The sequence below is a fragment of the Rhea pennata genome, chromosome 3, assembly GCF_028389875.1.
Source record: "Rhea pennata isolate bPtePen1 chromosome 3, bPtePen1.pri, whole genome shotgun sequence".
NCBI classification, from domain to species: Eukaryota; Metazoa; Chordata; class Aves; order Rheiformes; family Rheidae; genus Rhea; species Rhea pennata.
The window spans coordinates 88,135,065-88,150,421 of NC_084665.1; the positions used below are offsets into that span (position 1 = coordinate 88,135,065).

The 15,357-nt window shown below is 41.2% G+C and overlaps 1 long non-coding RNA gene across 2 annotated transcripts in view; it reads left to right on the forward strand.

The window, feature by feature from the left end:
• The first annotated feature begins 374 nt into the window (after window positions 1-374).
• The window catches only part of LOC134137886 (uncharacterized), a 31,687-nt gene continuing 16,704 nt past the window's right edge, over window positions 375-15,357 (forward strand). The window contains exons 1-3 of one of the 2 annotated variants that reach the window (XR_009957760.1): window positions 375-538; window positions 1,220-1,264; window positions 2,678-2,817. This is a non-coding gene — a long non-coding RNA (uncharacterized LOC134137886). The remainder of the gene's footprint in view (window positions 539-1,219; window positions 1,265-2,677; window positions 2,818-15,357) is intronic. The other variant, XR_009957761.1, reaches the window with a different exon arrangement.

Here is a 15,357-nt window from a genome sequence, read left to right on the forward strand (position 1 = left end):
ATGCTTTCAGAGTGGATAGGCCAAACTACACTTCTCCTAAGTATTTGCTAATAACTTTAATGGGATGCAAAAGCGTAAAAAAGCACCAGAAGGGATTTAAAAGGGTGGAGAGGGGAAGGGCAAGAATGTCGCTGCTTATAAAAAAAATCACACAGAGAGACTAACACAGAATTGTTGAGGTTGGAAGGCACTTCTGGAAATCATCTAGTCCAAATCTCAAAGTGAAACACTCAGATCTGCACATTCACATCTATTCAAAATGGCACTTAGAGGCACTGACATCACATTATTATTATTAGACCAAAATCCTCAATGAGCAAAAACGCTGATAAGGAAAGATACGGTTGGAGTCATAGGACAAGATCTGCAAACAGGTCCAAGAGAGCTGAAGTACGCAAGGCTAAATCAACCCAGTGACTGTATCACTTCACCATTCAGACCAGTAGAAATCATAGTTGCAAGACTGGAGCCCACATTCTCCACCTTTTGCATGCAGAGAGTCAACAGCCTAACAACAGGAACTTGAGAAGCTGGCAAGGTGAGTGAGGAGACAACATCATTCAAAAGTGCATTACAATCAGAGGAGAGAGCAGACGAGGCAAAGCCCAACATGGACTGCTACATCCTTCACTCCATTTGGGCCTTTCGCCTGGAGAGGGCTGCCAAAACTTGCTCAGCCCTTTCTTATCTGAGGCACATTGCTCAGCTGCTCTGTGCTGGCTTCGCATGGCCATTAGCCCACAAACAGAGCAGCTGCTGGGGAGAGCAGCTGGGCTCACAGCTCCGCATGTCTCACGGGAGCGGGTTACGAATCCAGGGCTCCCGCCTGCACATGCAGAGGTTGCCCTACTTGCCAAGCTGTGACCACTTCGCGTAAGCCTCTCTTAATCTCTTCCGTGAAAGCCAGCCCGTTTGTTATGGCCCTGTTGGGGAAGGATCCTACGGGAGAGGAGCAGTCAAAATGGTTTCTCCAAATGAGGAGCACACAAGCGAAGCCTGGGCATTGCCTGTTCCTAGGGAAATACCCTGAACATGCAGCTGGTGTAGGAGCGGTGTTGCCCTGAGGGTTTCATCCACAACTTTTTGCATAGCATAGTGCTGCTCTGGGAATGCTTCAGCAGAGCAAAGCCCAGCTAAGACAGGCAGGGTGGAGATGTGAGCCACGGAGTGAAAAACCTCAGCAGCAACAGGAACCGGTGATCTTGCTCATGTTTTCCAGGGGAAATTCAGGCTGATGAGAAGTGCTAGATCCTAGAAAGGTTAGGTAAGTGCTGAATAAGGTTTTGTTTTGTTTCCTGGAAAGTCAGTGGCATCTGAGTGCTGGACTCAGGTTCTCACAGAGTCATTTAGGCAGCAGTTTCTTTGGCCAGGGCCCATGGGAGCATGATGCCTTGCTCCCTCAGGTGTTTCAAGAAATCGCGCCCAGAAAAAACAGAAGACACCCAAATGTCCTGCTGAAGTCGGGGAACGGCACTGGTGGTGACCCATGAGCAAGGATGGCTCTGAGGATTTAGTGCACCCCAATGACTGCCAAAGCCTGTTGGGAGAGCAGGAGTCTGGCACTGTCTCAGCAGCACTCGGGGTGGGGGGAGCCACAGAAAAGTGCATTTGGCAAGGATAACACCTTTCGTTGAGACAACACAGCCCAGCTTTGAAAAGACAGAGAACAAAAGGCTGACTGGCAAACAGGGGAAGAAAGTGCTGGAAAGGAATTTGTTTCAACAGGAAGCTCAATAGCTTGTTGTAAAACAGGCTATGATTCTGTCATTTCCATGTTAATCCCTAAAAAGGGGCAGCTCCAGCAAGCAGCAGCTTTTCTGGTGAAAAAACAGTGGAGGTTTGAAAAAGACAAAAGGGAACTTTAGCTTCCCATCTGGATCAGCAGTAAAAAATAACAACAGAGAGCAAGCTTTTTCCCTTTTTCTCCTCCTTCCAGAAATTCTCTGGTTTCATCTTTTCGAGCCTTAAACATTCATTTAATCCCAGGCTTGCTTTTAAGAAAAAGAAAAGGTGTAGAAGGCCTTCTGCACCCCAAACCTATAGAAGCAGCTCCAGTTTTCATTACCAGAAATAGTAAGCGGAAATCAAAAGCAGGTGTGGGAAGGCTTTTCTGAACGATGCCAGGGCTGTGCTTTAACCTTTACTGGAGGGAAACATACATCTGCGTATGCCAGGCTGTTGCCTTATTGCATAGTTCCCTTACAGCCACAGAACCCCGACAAAAGCAACCAGATATTCCCAAGGTCTTTTAAGCATGTTTGCTGACAGCCTGTGCCACTGAAATATTGCACTGACCTTTGACAAAGACAGTAAATATGGTTTGCCAGGCTGTATGGAGAAAAAAATCAGGGCATTGGGGAGCTCAGAATTAAACGCAGAAAATGATAACTTTAAAACAACTTTGAAGAGCAGTGAGAACAAAAATAAGCACCTTATTTGCCTGTCAATCACACCATGTCCTTCCTGCTTTTTTGCATATATTACTGATAGCTTCTTTGAATCACTTGAGATGACTTTGGTTTGATCCTGTCGGATGCTGAGTGACAGCCACTTCCAGACTCAGCAGCTCCGGAAGAGGTGTTCAGCACTTTGCAGTGAATGCGCTTAGATTAGCCAGTGTAGCCTGCAAAAGTCACTTATTCTGCTTTTTCTTTTGTTTGTTTCTGTGGCAAAACAGCAGAGATCTTGGGATTTGTTCTTCCTCCTCCTCTATACCATTCAATGAGGCAAGAATGAATGCCCTGGAGGTAGCTGTACACTGCCAACTCAAGCCTTTAAAATGAACACAAAATCACAGCCGAGCCTGAACAAGGAAATGTAAGTCTGAACCTGGCCCCATCGAGAGTGCTTGCTGGAAAGGCCCCCTGAGGCTACTCCGGTGCTGTAATAATCTACGTAAACAGGGATGGTGTATTTTTTCATCCTCCGTGTTGCTTCAGTAGAAAGGGGAGGAAAAATAAGCCACTTGCGTATACAGTCATTTAGGCCCAGTCATGATTCCTTTAAAGCTTGTGCCAATGGATTTTAGTCATTCTCTGGCAAAGGTTTCTCTTTTAACCACAAACACTGAATAGTTATTGGATGAGTCACCACCTTGAGTAATCTAATTCCTTGACCAGTACATGCTTGCTTGCTGCACTTCAGAGTGACTTTCTTTAGTCAGATACTTTAATACATACCTTTCCCTGGGAAGTTTTTCTTTCCTGCAGTTTCCAGGGTCACAGGACGGAGGAGTCCACTGTTCAAGGTAATTCCCACTGCACAACCAGGCAGTTTTGGGGCTGGGAGTGGCACTGCAGTCCATTGCCCTCCCTCACCTCAAAATCAGCATGGGCTGTCCTTGAGAGCACAGCAAGCTCAGGGTTAGACAGTAATTTTTCAGACAGCAAGCCCTTACTCAGCAATCCTGGTCATATCTGGGGGCAAAATGCAGCTTTATGCAGCTTTACCAACAAATTGTAAAACAGCCACACCTGCAACAGCAGGTTGTAACAGCGAGTGTTAACTGTTAACCTGCCTTGTAAGAGCAGCTGAAGGAAAGTCTTCCAGTCAGTCCTTTGGACAGCAGCAACTAGTGCCGAGGGCTGCTCGGATTGACTTAAGAAAGGGAACATTAACAACAACCACAAGAAGCATGTGCTGGTGTCGATGGCAAACCACACCAAAACCCAACTGCTTGTGCTTTTGCACGGAGAGTGGAATGCTTCCCGTATTTGAAGTGTTTCATGTGTTTTCCTTATGAGAAAATGTACAGCTAAAAATTTTGGGGGTTTAGAAAGACTAGAGAAGATTGATATTTCTCCTCCCTTTAGAATATGTAACATTTCAGGAGAGCTTAAACATTCGAGAATTAAATTTTGGTGACTGTTCACAAGAAGCCTTTTGAAGAATGTTGTTAAAATTCTTCATAGCCCCTTCTTTCATGATTGCAGCTTTCTCTGTCATTTCCTATTTATGGGGGACCAAGCTTTCCTCAAGGCATCTCCTGGCCACTAGTTACAGCAAACTCCTTCTCTTCAGAGGAGGAACAGAACAGAAAGGCAGCAAATGGGGAGGATCAAATTATACTCTGATGTTTTTTTTCAAGCCAGGAAGAGCAGACTATAATAAAAGTACCCTAATATAAATTTATGATCCCGGTAGAAAAATGTCTTAGAATAAGGTGTCTTTATGTATTTATGTATATATGAGCACTGCTGACAAACAGAGCAGAGCCAGCTGTGACGAAGTTTGATAGCCATGTCCTATCCAGACCTAATCTGTATGCACACCTGGACTCAAAATGAACACACTTCTTTGAACAGGGAAAGAAAATATGTTTTACATGAATTTTCCAGTGAGAGGATTGATCCTGTTTCATGAATGAGCATAAGAATATTATCATTCTTAACGTCAACACCCTTCGGAATTTTTTTTCAATAATTATACCATATTGCATGTATGTATTAATCCAGGCTTTTAATATATCTTTTTTCTTTCTTAAATCTTGGTATCAATAATGTGGCTATCTCAGGAGTAGAGAGTAGAGTCTGAAAAAACACAGGCTATTTGTATAACAAAATATTTAACAGTCATTTTAATTGTAAAAGGATTTTTTTCAATATGTATGGAATAAAAATGGTGTTAAAAACACAAAAATAACAGGAGAGGCAGGCCTGTTCAGAGACAGTCTGAAGGAACCCAACTAGCTAAACCAACACTGTCTACAAAACATCAGTCAATGGAGACTGGGACAAATGGTATTCACTAGTGCTTTCACTAGCAGGGGCTAAACATTTCCATATTTGATATCATACTAACATGACCACCTTTGCTGTTCTCTCATAGTCCTTCTGTCAGCTAATTTTTCCTATCCTAGCAATAGAACCATAGCTAATCAGACAGGAAAGGACAGGAAAAAAGTTCTCAACCTTTTTTTCCATTATGGAACTTGAAAAATTTTTCAGCGGTAGCAAGGACCCCTTCAGAGATCATCACATACATAGATTACTGGGTGGCATTGGTGAACATGTGGTTTTTCAGAGTGTAACTTGACATCACATCTGAGCAAAACTGTTGCCAAAATGAGTGACCTTATTCCTTCATCCTCACGTGCTTATTTGTGTCCTCTTTCTTCCCCTGGCACTGGTGTTCGTCTGAGCCTACCCAGTGCAAGGATCTGGACCAGCAGGCAACAGTTCACTTTGATCCCTAGGCTTGGTTTCCTGATGGCTTTGTACCTTAACTAGATGCCTGCAGGGCCAGTGACCTTCCCTTGCTAGTAATAAGCCTTTGCTTTACAGATGATTGTCAAGCCTATGTTTTTAACAAGACTTCAATTTCATCACTACAACAGTTAGCTTAGTTTAGCTCCTAACTGGTTTTATAGTAGCATCTATATAGAATCATTTTGTTCTTATGTAACCCACATACAGTCTGAACAATGTGAAGAAGATACGGACTGAAAATTTAAATTAAGCTTCAAGACCCCAGCCACACGCCACAGGCCCAAAGTAGGACAAATAAAGATTTATACCTATGGCCACTTCAGGGGAAAGGAAATAATTAGATGATCTGGATGCCTAGATGGGTCCATTGGGCGTCACCACTGCCCCTGTGCATAGCCCCAGCACTACTGTCCTGGTCCTAAACCATTACGCCACTTAAAAACCCCAGCCCCGCCTTGCCTTGCATCGGCCCACAGCTCTAGGGTATATCATCTCAGGTGTCCCAGAGATTAACATACCCAGTTTTGCCATGACAAAATCCCCGAGACACGGGAATTTGCTCTAGTCATTGCCTATCACATTTCTGCATGTAGTTAAGCACATGAGGGCAAGGTGGATTGTCCTGCACTTCACTCGCCCGTGAAGGAGACAATGAGTCTCTGCTTCCTACTTCCAGAAAATAGGCAGAAAAGGCCAGAAATAGTCATATCAGCCATCTTCTCCATAGACTCTCTGCCAGAAAAAGGCATTATTCAGAACGGTAACTGATCTCATTCTAAAGCTATGAGGTAATGTCAGGGCTACCACCATTATGGAAAGCTATTTCAATATTCATTTATCATCACTGTTAGGAAGTTGGTTTTATTTCAAGGTTGAATTCATTTGACTTCAGCTTACAGATATTGGATCTTGTTGTACTTTTATCAGTGAGATTAAAACATTGCACAGGATCTCATTTCTCTGTATAAATACCTGTAAATACTGACCAAGTCATCTCTTAGCCATCTCAAACTGCATAAGCTTTATCTTTTGGGTTTGTTTTCTAGTCCTTGGGTCATTTCTGTAGCTCTCTTTTGAAATGTCTGCAGTATTTCATGTCTTTCTTGAAGCATGAAAATGAGAAGTGGACAAAGTATCATAATAGCAGTCATTAATTCAAAATCACTTCCCTACTTTTACTTTATATTCCCTTATTATACATCAATGGGTTGTACTGGCCAATTTTTCCCACAGCATTGCATTAAGTGCTTGTGGTTAGGTAATTATTTGCAATGACCCCTGTGTCCTTCTCTTCAGTACTACTTTCCAAGAAAGAGCTCCTCACTGTGCAAGATTTCAATCAAAAGATAATGTGGTATTAAGTCAAATGGCATTGAGAAATATTAGTGTGAAATTCTACAGACCTGCAGGCTGGCGGTCCTGTCAAAAAAAAAAAAAAAAAAGAAAGAAAAGAAAAAAAAAAAGCAGTGTGTTTTTCGTGATGAGGCGTGCTACCCCTGAAACCATGCTAACTGATATGTGTTATAATTTTAACTGTAACTGTAGCTTATCTTATTCTTTGTAGAGTCCTGAATTAGATCTTGCCCAAAATCTCCATCGGGGTCTTATATTTCCCTGAACCACAGCATTCATTCCTTTCCACAATATCAGAAATCTTTAAATATCTGAGCAGCCTGATTCATTTCTTTCAGTCTCTTGGCTATGAGTAATCTGAACAGGATGATTTGAAAATTTCGATCTCCAGCGGATGCTGCTTCACGTCCTTTTTTCTGTACCTGAGAGGCTTCAAGTTCTTGCCCTACCTTCTTCTGAGCTGGACGTATCGTCCTGTTCCATTCCACCCACGGAACAGAAATCTTTCTGAAAATGTCTGCCTTTTCTATATCCTATTTACAGGATCTATTATCCCTTTGCAAGCAACAGTGAGCCCTTACTAATGTAGGAATTTTTAATTTCTCATAGGATAAAAATACTTTCTTACTGATATTAGCCCTTCAGCCCCAAGCAACATGAATGATTTCTTTAGTTCTCTTCATCACTGTACATTATCTGTCATTGTTAGCTTCACTTTTCTCCCATTCTTCAGCATGGAAATCTTTCTGGCAGCGCAGTTTATCCACATGACCACAGATTCACAGCTTAGGGGACACCAGTAGGATATCATTGAACAATTCCCAATTTGATATAATGCTTCCCACATTGCAAATCAGTTATGTCAACAGAGGTATTGAGTTTCTGGAAAATTCTTTCTTTTGACGTTCCAAATATACATGATAGATGTTGGTACTTTCTTTACTTCAGCCAATGAATCCAGGCTGTTCTCACTGGTGCAGGGGCAGCTGCCAATTTTTAGGTCAGTGATGATTTCATTTCATCCAGCAGAATGAGGACCAGTATACAGAGCTGTCATGTGTTCTACTGATACCTACGTACCGCAGCATGGAGGTCAATACTAATTTAATCTGCTTTTGTGACTGCAGTGAAGCCCTAGCATTTCTGCATTAAGAAATCATTTGTCATTTCTGAAAACTCAGAAAATGTTGTTATTGGCCAGAAGAGTCTAGCCAGCGTGCCTCATGAGAAAGGTGTGCATGATAATGCAGTTTCACTGCATAGTGTATAAAAAGATTAAAGGTAAGTAAGATTAGAGGCACTTTAATAAAATGCTCACCAGCACCTATACCTCTTTAATTCACCATTTAAGAAGGAAACCTGTAACCTTTCAGAGATCCTGGGAATCATCTAAGCGTCTAAAAAGTAGCAGTGTCTTTAATGGACAGTGTAGTCACCACCAAATACACCAGTCTGGGCTGCCAACACATGAGTGTCCTTTATTGTTGTGATGATGTTCTTCACCTCACAGAGGGGTGAAGCTGTGAAGTGCAGTGGGATCCATCTGTGCCTTGAAGAGCCTTATGCGCTTCCTCCCCACCTGGCTGGGGTGGAGGAGAGGATCATATGTATTGTCTGTCTCAACTTTGACCAGCTGGGAGGCCCTTATGGGCTTCTCTGAGGTTTGTCTCATTTGAAACAAGAAGCATTTCTCAGTTTTCTACTCCACCATCTGTGTTCCTTCTCTTCTAGTTGATTCTTGCAGGTTCTTCACTTCAAATGTCTGATTCAGCACCTGGTGGTGATTTGATACTTCCAGATGTGAAGATAACGTTCCGGTTCTTCTGCTTCTGGTAACAACAAATTGCCAGCCTTTTTCTTTGTTTCTCATGTTTCCTGGGCAACTTCACTCCACTGCCAAAGCTCAAAAGGTCTGCCATTATACTGACTAGATTGAGGACATTTTTCAGAAAAACTTCCTTAGTTCTGGCCTTTTGGAAAATGGTTAGCTCTTCCTTAAGACCATTGATTTTCTTCAGGAAGGTCTAGTAGAAGGTCTAGTAGCCCCAATTGATGGAGACCACGTGCACTTTCATTTTGGGTAAGAAGCAAATATGACATGTGCTACCAAAAGAATCAGTAACGCTCTTTCCATCCTGACTGCTGTGGCTAAATTGCATTTTTGGAAAAAAAAATCAAACCCCCAGCAAAAACTCTTATGAGAGCTATCTCTGATCCAACTTTATCTTTTTTTCGGGAGTTATCAGTTCACATAAAAGTAACTAAACACTGCTGCCTTTCTAAGACAAGTGCTGCCACTTTTAAAAGATACAAAAAGTCTTAATGCTGTTTGAGGATGATACAAAGATGTACAAAGAAATTGACACTATTAAGGTCCTATTCCCCAAAAAGTTTTAAAAGGGATTAAAAGATAACTATAATAAGGATTAAGGAAGGAAATACTAGCATTTTTTTTTTCAGTGCTTAAGTCTCCAGAAAAAATATCAGACAAAGGATATTTATACTGCATGTAAGCTTAGCTACAAAAAATAAGCCTATCATATCCTTATGGTATTTCTTCTTTTGTTTTGTGGCTTTCAGTTTATTTTTTTAACTACAAAGACAAGCATTCTATTGTTTAGATCATCGTGTATGAATACTAGTTTTTTAAATGTACTTTAATTTATGTCAAGTTGCCAAAATAATATTAGAGAATTGACAAAAAGTGGGTCTTTGACAGGAGTGTTGTGTTGTACAATAATTAGAAGCTGTTGTGTGCATTGTTCTGCTATTACAGTTTCATCAGTGCAATAATAGGATCCAATGTTGCTCCTATTCTAGTAGAGAGGATTTTTGCTATTGGCTTTTAGGACAGTAGAGTCAGATTATACATTATGTTAAATGAAATGCTTAACAGATTTATTTTCTTAAAGGGCTAACTCTTTACACTGAATTGCTGAAAGCTGCTACAGAATCTAAGAATGAGCTGTTTCAACCTTTCCTGGAAGCTCCATGTTTTTGATCTGGGTTCAACAGGATTACAAAGGATCAATGAACACAAACAGACCTGGTGGCTTGAAAACTAGCCCCAGAGTGGATGTGAGCGTAACTTGCCCTGCATCCTGCTCACTTTCAGTCCACAGCTGCCTCACAAATGTCTTGCCCATGGCCTCTTTGAATGCACCTAGGAGCATCCTAAACCACCAAGCAGCCTCAAGTAGGCTGCTGCTGCTGCAGGATAGGGACTGCATCTGCATGTGGGAAACAGTCCGGTCTACTGTTGATAGGAATGTTGGCATAATCAATATTTTTTCTCTTTAGAGATTTCTGAGGATCTCTGAATCCTTTCCCCGACCAGATTCTGTCTCTTATCGCACCACTGTTTGCCCACAGCATTACCCTAGTGTGGGTGGGAAGAAAAACATGTTGTGCACCAGGTACAGCTGTGGGAAATGGCTAGGTGCTCCCTGCTCTGAGAGCAGTATACCTACATATTCATAGGAGAAGCCATAAGGAGAAGCACAGAGCCAGGGTGTGCAGGAATTAAGGGCTAAATCTGCAATTAGCTCAGATCAGCAATGCTCATGAGACGCTGTTCTTACATGTGCCAGCCAAGGATCTGGCTTCTGACATCTTTCTTGGCCATCAGAAAAGGACAAAACACAATGTAGCTGTGAGCAAAAGAAGAATAACGAAGCACTTCGCTAGCAGCAAGGGTTAGAGAGCTGTATCGGTTTCTTCAGTCACTGTCGGAGTCCCTGCTGCTGGCCTCATCACCTGCCTGGTTCAGGCAATCTCTTCTCTAGGCTGCCTTAGCCATCTGGTAAGATTACAAACAGAACAAAGCAACAAAAAGGAGAAGAAGGAGTTAGGGGGAAAAGCTTGTTCATCCTCCTTCCCCCCTGCAATGCCTCCTTTTCATCCTCTGAATGTATAAATCCTGGCTGTGGCCTGGCTCCTAACAACTGCATGCATAGAGGTAGCCAAGGCCATTTGATTCAGTTCTATTGGAAATGTGATTTCTCATTGGTCTTACACAAAGGTCTATTAATTAGGGCTGATAGAGCTTAGTAAAAAATCTGCTTGGCTAGCAAGTGCACTTTCTCACTCGCTTTCTCTTTTCTTAGACCTTGCCAAGATCTCAAAAACAGAGGGAGCTTAATTACAGTCAGTGGATTAATATCCAAGGGAAAGAAATTGTAATTAGCACTTTGAAATGTGCCACTTATTTTTCTGGGCTTTCAGAGTTTGTCGGTGTCTGTCTGTCCTTCTGTATGGCTAGAACAAATGTAATTCTGCATAGCTTTTAAGTGCAAATGGCAGCTTGACTTCATAAATCCTCCCAGATGATCTTGTAGAGACTCCTGTTTCTTCAGTTTCTCTCTTAAATCCTGTTCACCACTTTCTGTGGGTCTTTTTCTAGTTTCAGTCACCAGTGGTTCTGCAGCTAAGGCTGTTAAGGCCTCCCGGTGTCTCTTTGAATTCTTACAGTCTCATTCTCCTACTTCATGACAGTAACAAGTAAAACTATGGTTTCAATAACCTGTGGACTTTGAGCTGTTCATTAATGGCATGAGTTGTAACAGCCCATCAGTGATCAATAGGAAGGCAGTAAACTCAGTGCCTTATAGTATATCACGTATGTTCATGTTCAAGTAGATTTGAAGGTGAAAAGAAGTGTTGAGAGGAAAATTTAAAGCCACAACAAGCCATTGAAAGAGATTTCAGTGAACAGCCTAGTTCACAAATGGGAATTAGGCACAATTTTAAAAATCACTTTGATAGATGAGAATGTTCCCAGCAAAGACACACCAAGCACTCTGATTTATAACAGCCTTTGAACACAGTCATGTCCCTGATACACAGCACCTTTTGCTGTTGAGTTTGCATACATGCTAGCTAATTTTCCAGAGATGTACGCTGGGTGCATCACACAGCGGCAGGCAAGATCAAGCCCTTTATGTGTGCACAGCAGCAGTGTATCAAGGAGAAGAATAAAAAGAGGAAATGAAATACTCTCCTATGGGGGAGTAAGCATGGAGGGAGCCTTCAAGATGTATATCCCTTAATCCTTCTATCTAGTATATCATCATTCCTCAACAGTGCAGTAAAGCTACCCCTTCATTAAGACTCTCAGTCCTAAGAAAGGTGACCCAAACTCCCCTTCCATCCATTTGAATCTTGCTCTGACAGCCAGTGACTTGTTAATTATTAATATGAAATATTTGATGGTACATAGAGCAGCTGAACCCAGTTTAATGTATGCTCAGGGCGACTCTCTGAAGCTGAAATCAGCCATTCTGGTGCTTTGGATTTTTCTACTGAAGTTTTCCCTTTTGCTTCCTCTTTTACTTCCCTCTTTTTCTTTCTTGTGCCTTTGTGCCTTCATGCTGAGATTCTGCTTTCATCTCAGCAATGATCTTACAGGTCTGCATTTCGATTCTATTCCCTTACTTACTGATCAGACTTAATGGAAAAATAAGAAACAGGATACAACACCTGGCTTTCCCCCATGCCTGGAAACTTTTTCTTTCTTCATTCTGAAATGTTTAGTCTGTCCAGTGTTACACACTTTTAAACACTTTGTGCATGCACAGCAGCAGTGTATCAAGGAGAAGAATAAAAAGAGGAAACGAAATACTTTCCTATGGAGGAGTGACTATGGAAGCTCATCTCTATGTACCCTTGGAGTTTGAGCTGTGGTATTAGCTTCAACTGTAAGTGAAATCACATCACCCAGAGTTAAACATGTGCTACATGTGGTAAATACAGGCTTTGGAAGACTTATCTTCTGGCTTAGGGCACGCTTTTAGGATGCAAATCTCCTCTGTAGAATGATTCGTGTGCTATGAGATTATGATTTTCTACCTGCGTACTTCATCAACACAAACATATGTTATTGAGGTCATAACCAGCCACCCACCCTGGATGTAGCACAGTTACCTATAGAATCTGGTGCTTTATCGTTCAAAATAGAGGGGCATCATGTGCTTGATTGCTAAGCAAATTCTTTAGCATTGATTTTCAAAAGCACTTTTCCTGTCTCAGGGCATGTCACATTCGGCTATGCCACCCTCTCCCTTTTGTTCACGCAGTATCTCCCATGGCAATCAAGAAAATCCCACTTTAGCTAAACTCTTGTTTGCAGCTTTCTCATTTTTTGTTCACCTGGTTGCATTTTGCCCTTTGGAGAGTCATGAGCTGTGATAATACACAAGGGCTGTGCCAACACGGTCCCAGAATCCAAGCTTAGCCCTGGAGAAAATCTCCCTCCTGATTGGCAGGAGAGAGCCCCAAAGCACCCATGTTATTATTCCCCAGTGACCATGAGAGTCAGCTCAGTTAAAGCCTCTTTGAAAACCTGATCTCCAGGCCATTCAGCAAAACATTAAAACAGCACAGCTGTTTAACAGTGCTAATATGCAGGGGCAGTGGCAAAGACAGCACTAGAATCTGGAAATTCCTGACTCTGCTCTTTCCTGCTTACTGCACCATCTTTACTCGTTTTATGATCACCACAGTATACCCGGTAGTTATGCACTTACTGTGTGATGTATGTCCATCCCTCTCTAGAGAGATACGTGAGCATGTATTTAACCAATATTCTGTTGTATGCTATAATTCTAACCCATGTTAGGGACCTAGCAAGCAACGTACAGCAGAAGCAACAAGCCTAGCTCTTTGTTTCTTCTCTGCTCATTTAGTAGCTGCACTAAATTGCTCACATTATGTTTTTCCTGAAGAATAACTTTAAGTAGCTTCATAAAACGGCAGTATTTGCATTGCAGAGGCAACCTTTGTTCTACTTAACACAAAGTAATACTCAATAACTGTGCAAATGTAGACTGGCAGGTGATTTGGAAAGTATTTTGGAAGAGTTTAGAAAGCAGGATTGAGACTTTATTATTATTATTATTATTATTGGAAATTTGAACATTTTCTATCACATTAACTGACTTACAGCAATTTATTTTGCCGCTATCATAAAGAGAGGTAATGAACCATGAAGTTTCTTCAGGAAATTGTCAGCATCTGCCTGCAAATAATTTTCAAACACACGTGAGCCATGAAGGAAGAAGTGATTCAGAGCAAACTGCTTGTCCGTATACTAATGGAAAACCAGTCAGGGTCACTGGTGTTTGGCACACTTGGGAGATGGGCCTGTTTTAAAGGCATGTCACTACTATGTGACAGTGAGAAATTTAAATGCGTGTTAGTCATTGCACAGATAAGATTAACTTCTTTGAAAGCATATGTTTCCACAGATGGATAATCTTAGTGAAAGGATAATCAATAAAACAAGAAGAAATTCATCAACCTGCTTTTTATTCTCTTCAGAATCTCACTTTTTAAAACAATTATCTCTACTATCTGTGACACCTCCTTTGTTCCTCATGGTAGGTGCCTAACACTAAATCAAAACCGAAACCCATATCTAATCAAAGATAATAGGAAGTTTAAAAGATTTCCTTATCAGTTCCAAACACATACAGCATCACATAGTAGTTACCTAGGATTAGGAAGCTTTCTGGATGTGATTCAGTGATAGCATTTACATCATATCTCTGTAACTTTGGTTACAGCCATGGCACTGAAGAATTGAGCAACATCCTCAGATCATGTTATGTTGGAAATCTGTGGGAATGGATTCTCCATGCCTGGAGCCTTCTGTGGTCATTTGTACAGGTGCAAGGGGAATATAAAATGCAACTAGTTAAATGCGAATTGTTTTATTCTCACTATGCCTAGATGTAATTGATTGTGGTAGAAGGTAGTGAAAAGTTAAGCTCATACTTGTTTTAATCTTTAAAAGTTTCCCAGTGATAGAAAAGTTGTACATTTCCTCTATTCAAGCTTCCCTTATCTCCAATTAGGATATCTATCGTTCCCTTTCTTGGGTATTTTTTCCTTGATGTAATAGGAAAAAAGAGTTTCTCACTTTTCTTTTTTTCTTTACTGATATATCATCATTAAAAGTACCTCAGACTTTGTTATGACTTCACACAAAACACTGGTCGTTGATGTTTCTCTGACTAGGAGGAAGCCAATGTTTGTCTTCATTCCACGTTCACTGACCAGAAAAATAACTTGCTTGAACTCATCACAAGCAGAGAGTTAGAATTCATCAATTTACTCATTTTCCCCTGTGCTCGTCACTTTAATGCTGAGCATTTCATAACTTTTGAGTGGATTTAACTCCAAAGTAGATCAGTGAGGTAAGGAAATTTTATTTACTCCCATTTTGCAGGTGAAGAACTGAGACAATGAGAGATTAAGTGATTTGTCAGAGGGTGCAAAGGAATCCGATAATGCAGCCAGGACTAAAGGCCAGATCTCTTCAGTATCAGTACACTGCCTTAGCCACGAGAACATCTTTCTTTCTCTTTCTCCCTTAATAACCTTAATAATCATTTCTTCCACAGATTCTGTATCTTGCAGCAGCCTGAGTCTCTGTTCATAACTTCCTTGCATTTACCATGATCCCATCATACTCCTTATGGTGTCTTCAAGAAATTTTTGGTTTTTTTTTCAATATCAATACAAACAAACAATTACAGTATTCTCAAAGTAGCATTATAGCAAACCCAGCATGAAACAGATGGAAGAAATAAAACGAGGTGATGATATGCCACTATAACAATTGTGAGAAGACAATATATTGCTAACATCACTCCCAATCTGCTTCTTCTCCAGCATGTATAAAAAAAGCTTTGTTAACAGAAATCATAGCTAGCTATTTATCAGAATTATGCTTAAGGTTTGTTTTATGTGGTATTTAACTGGGAGAAGGGCATGCAGCAGCTATTCTCAGAGTACA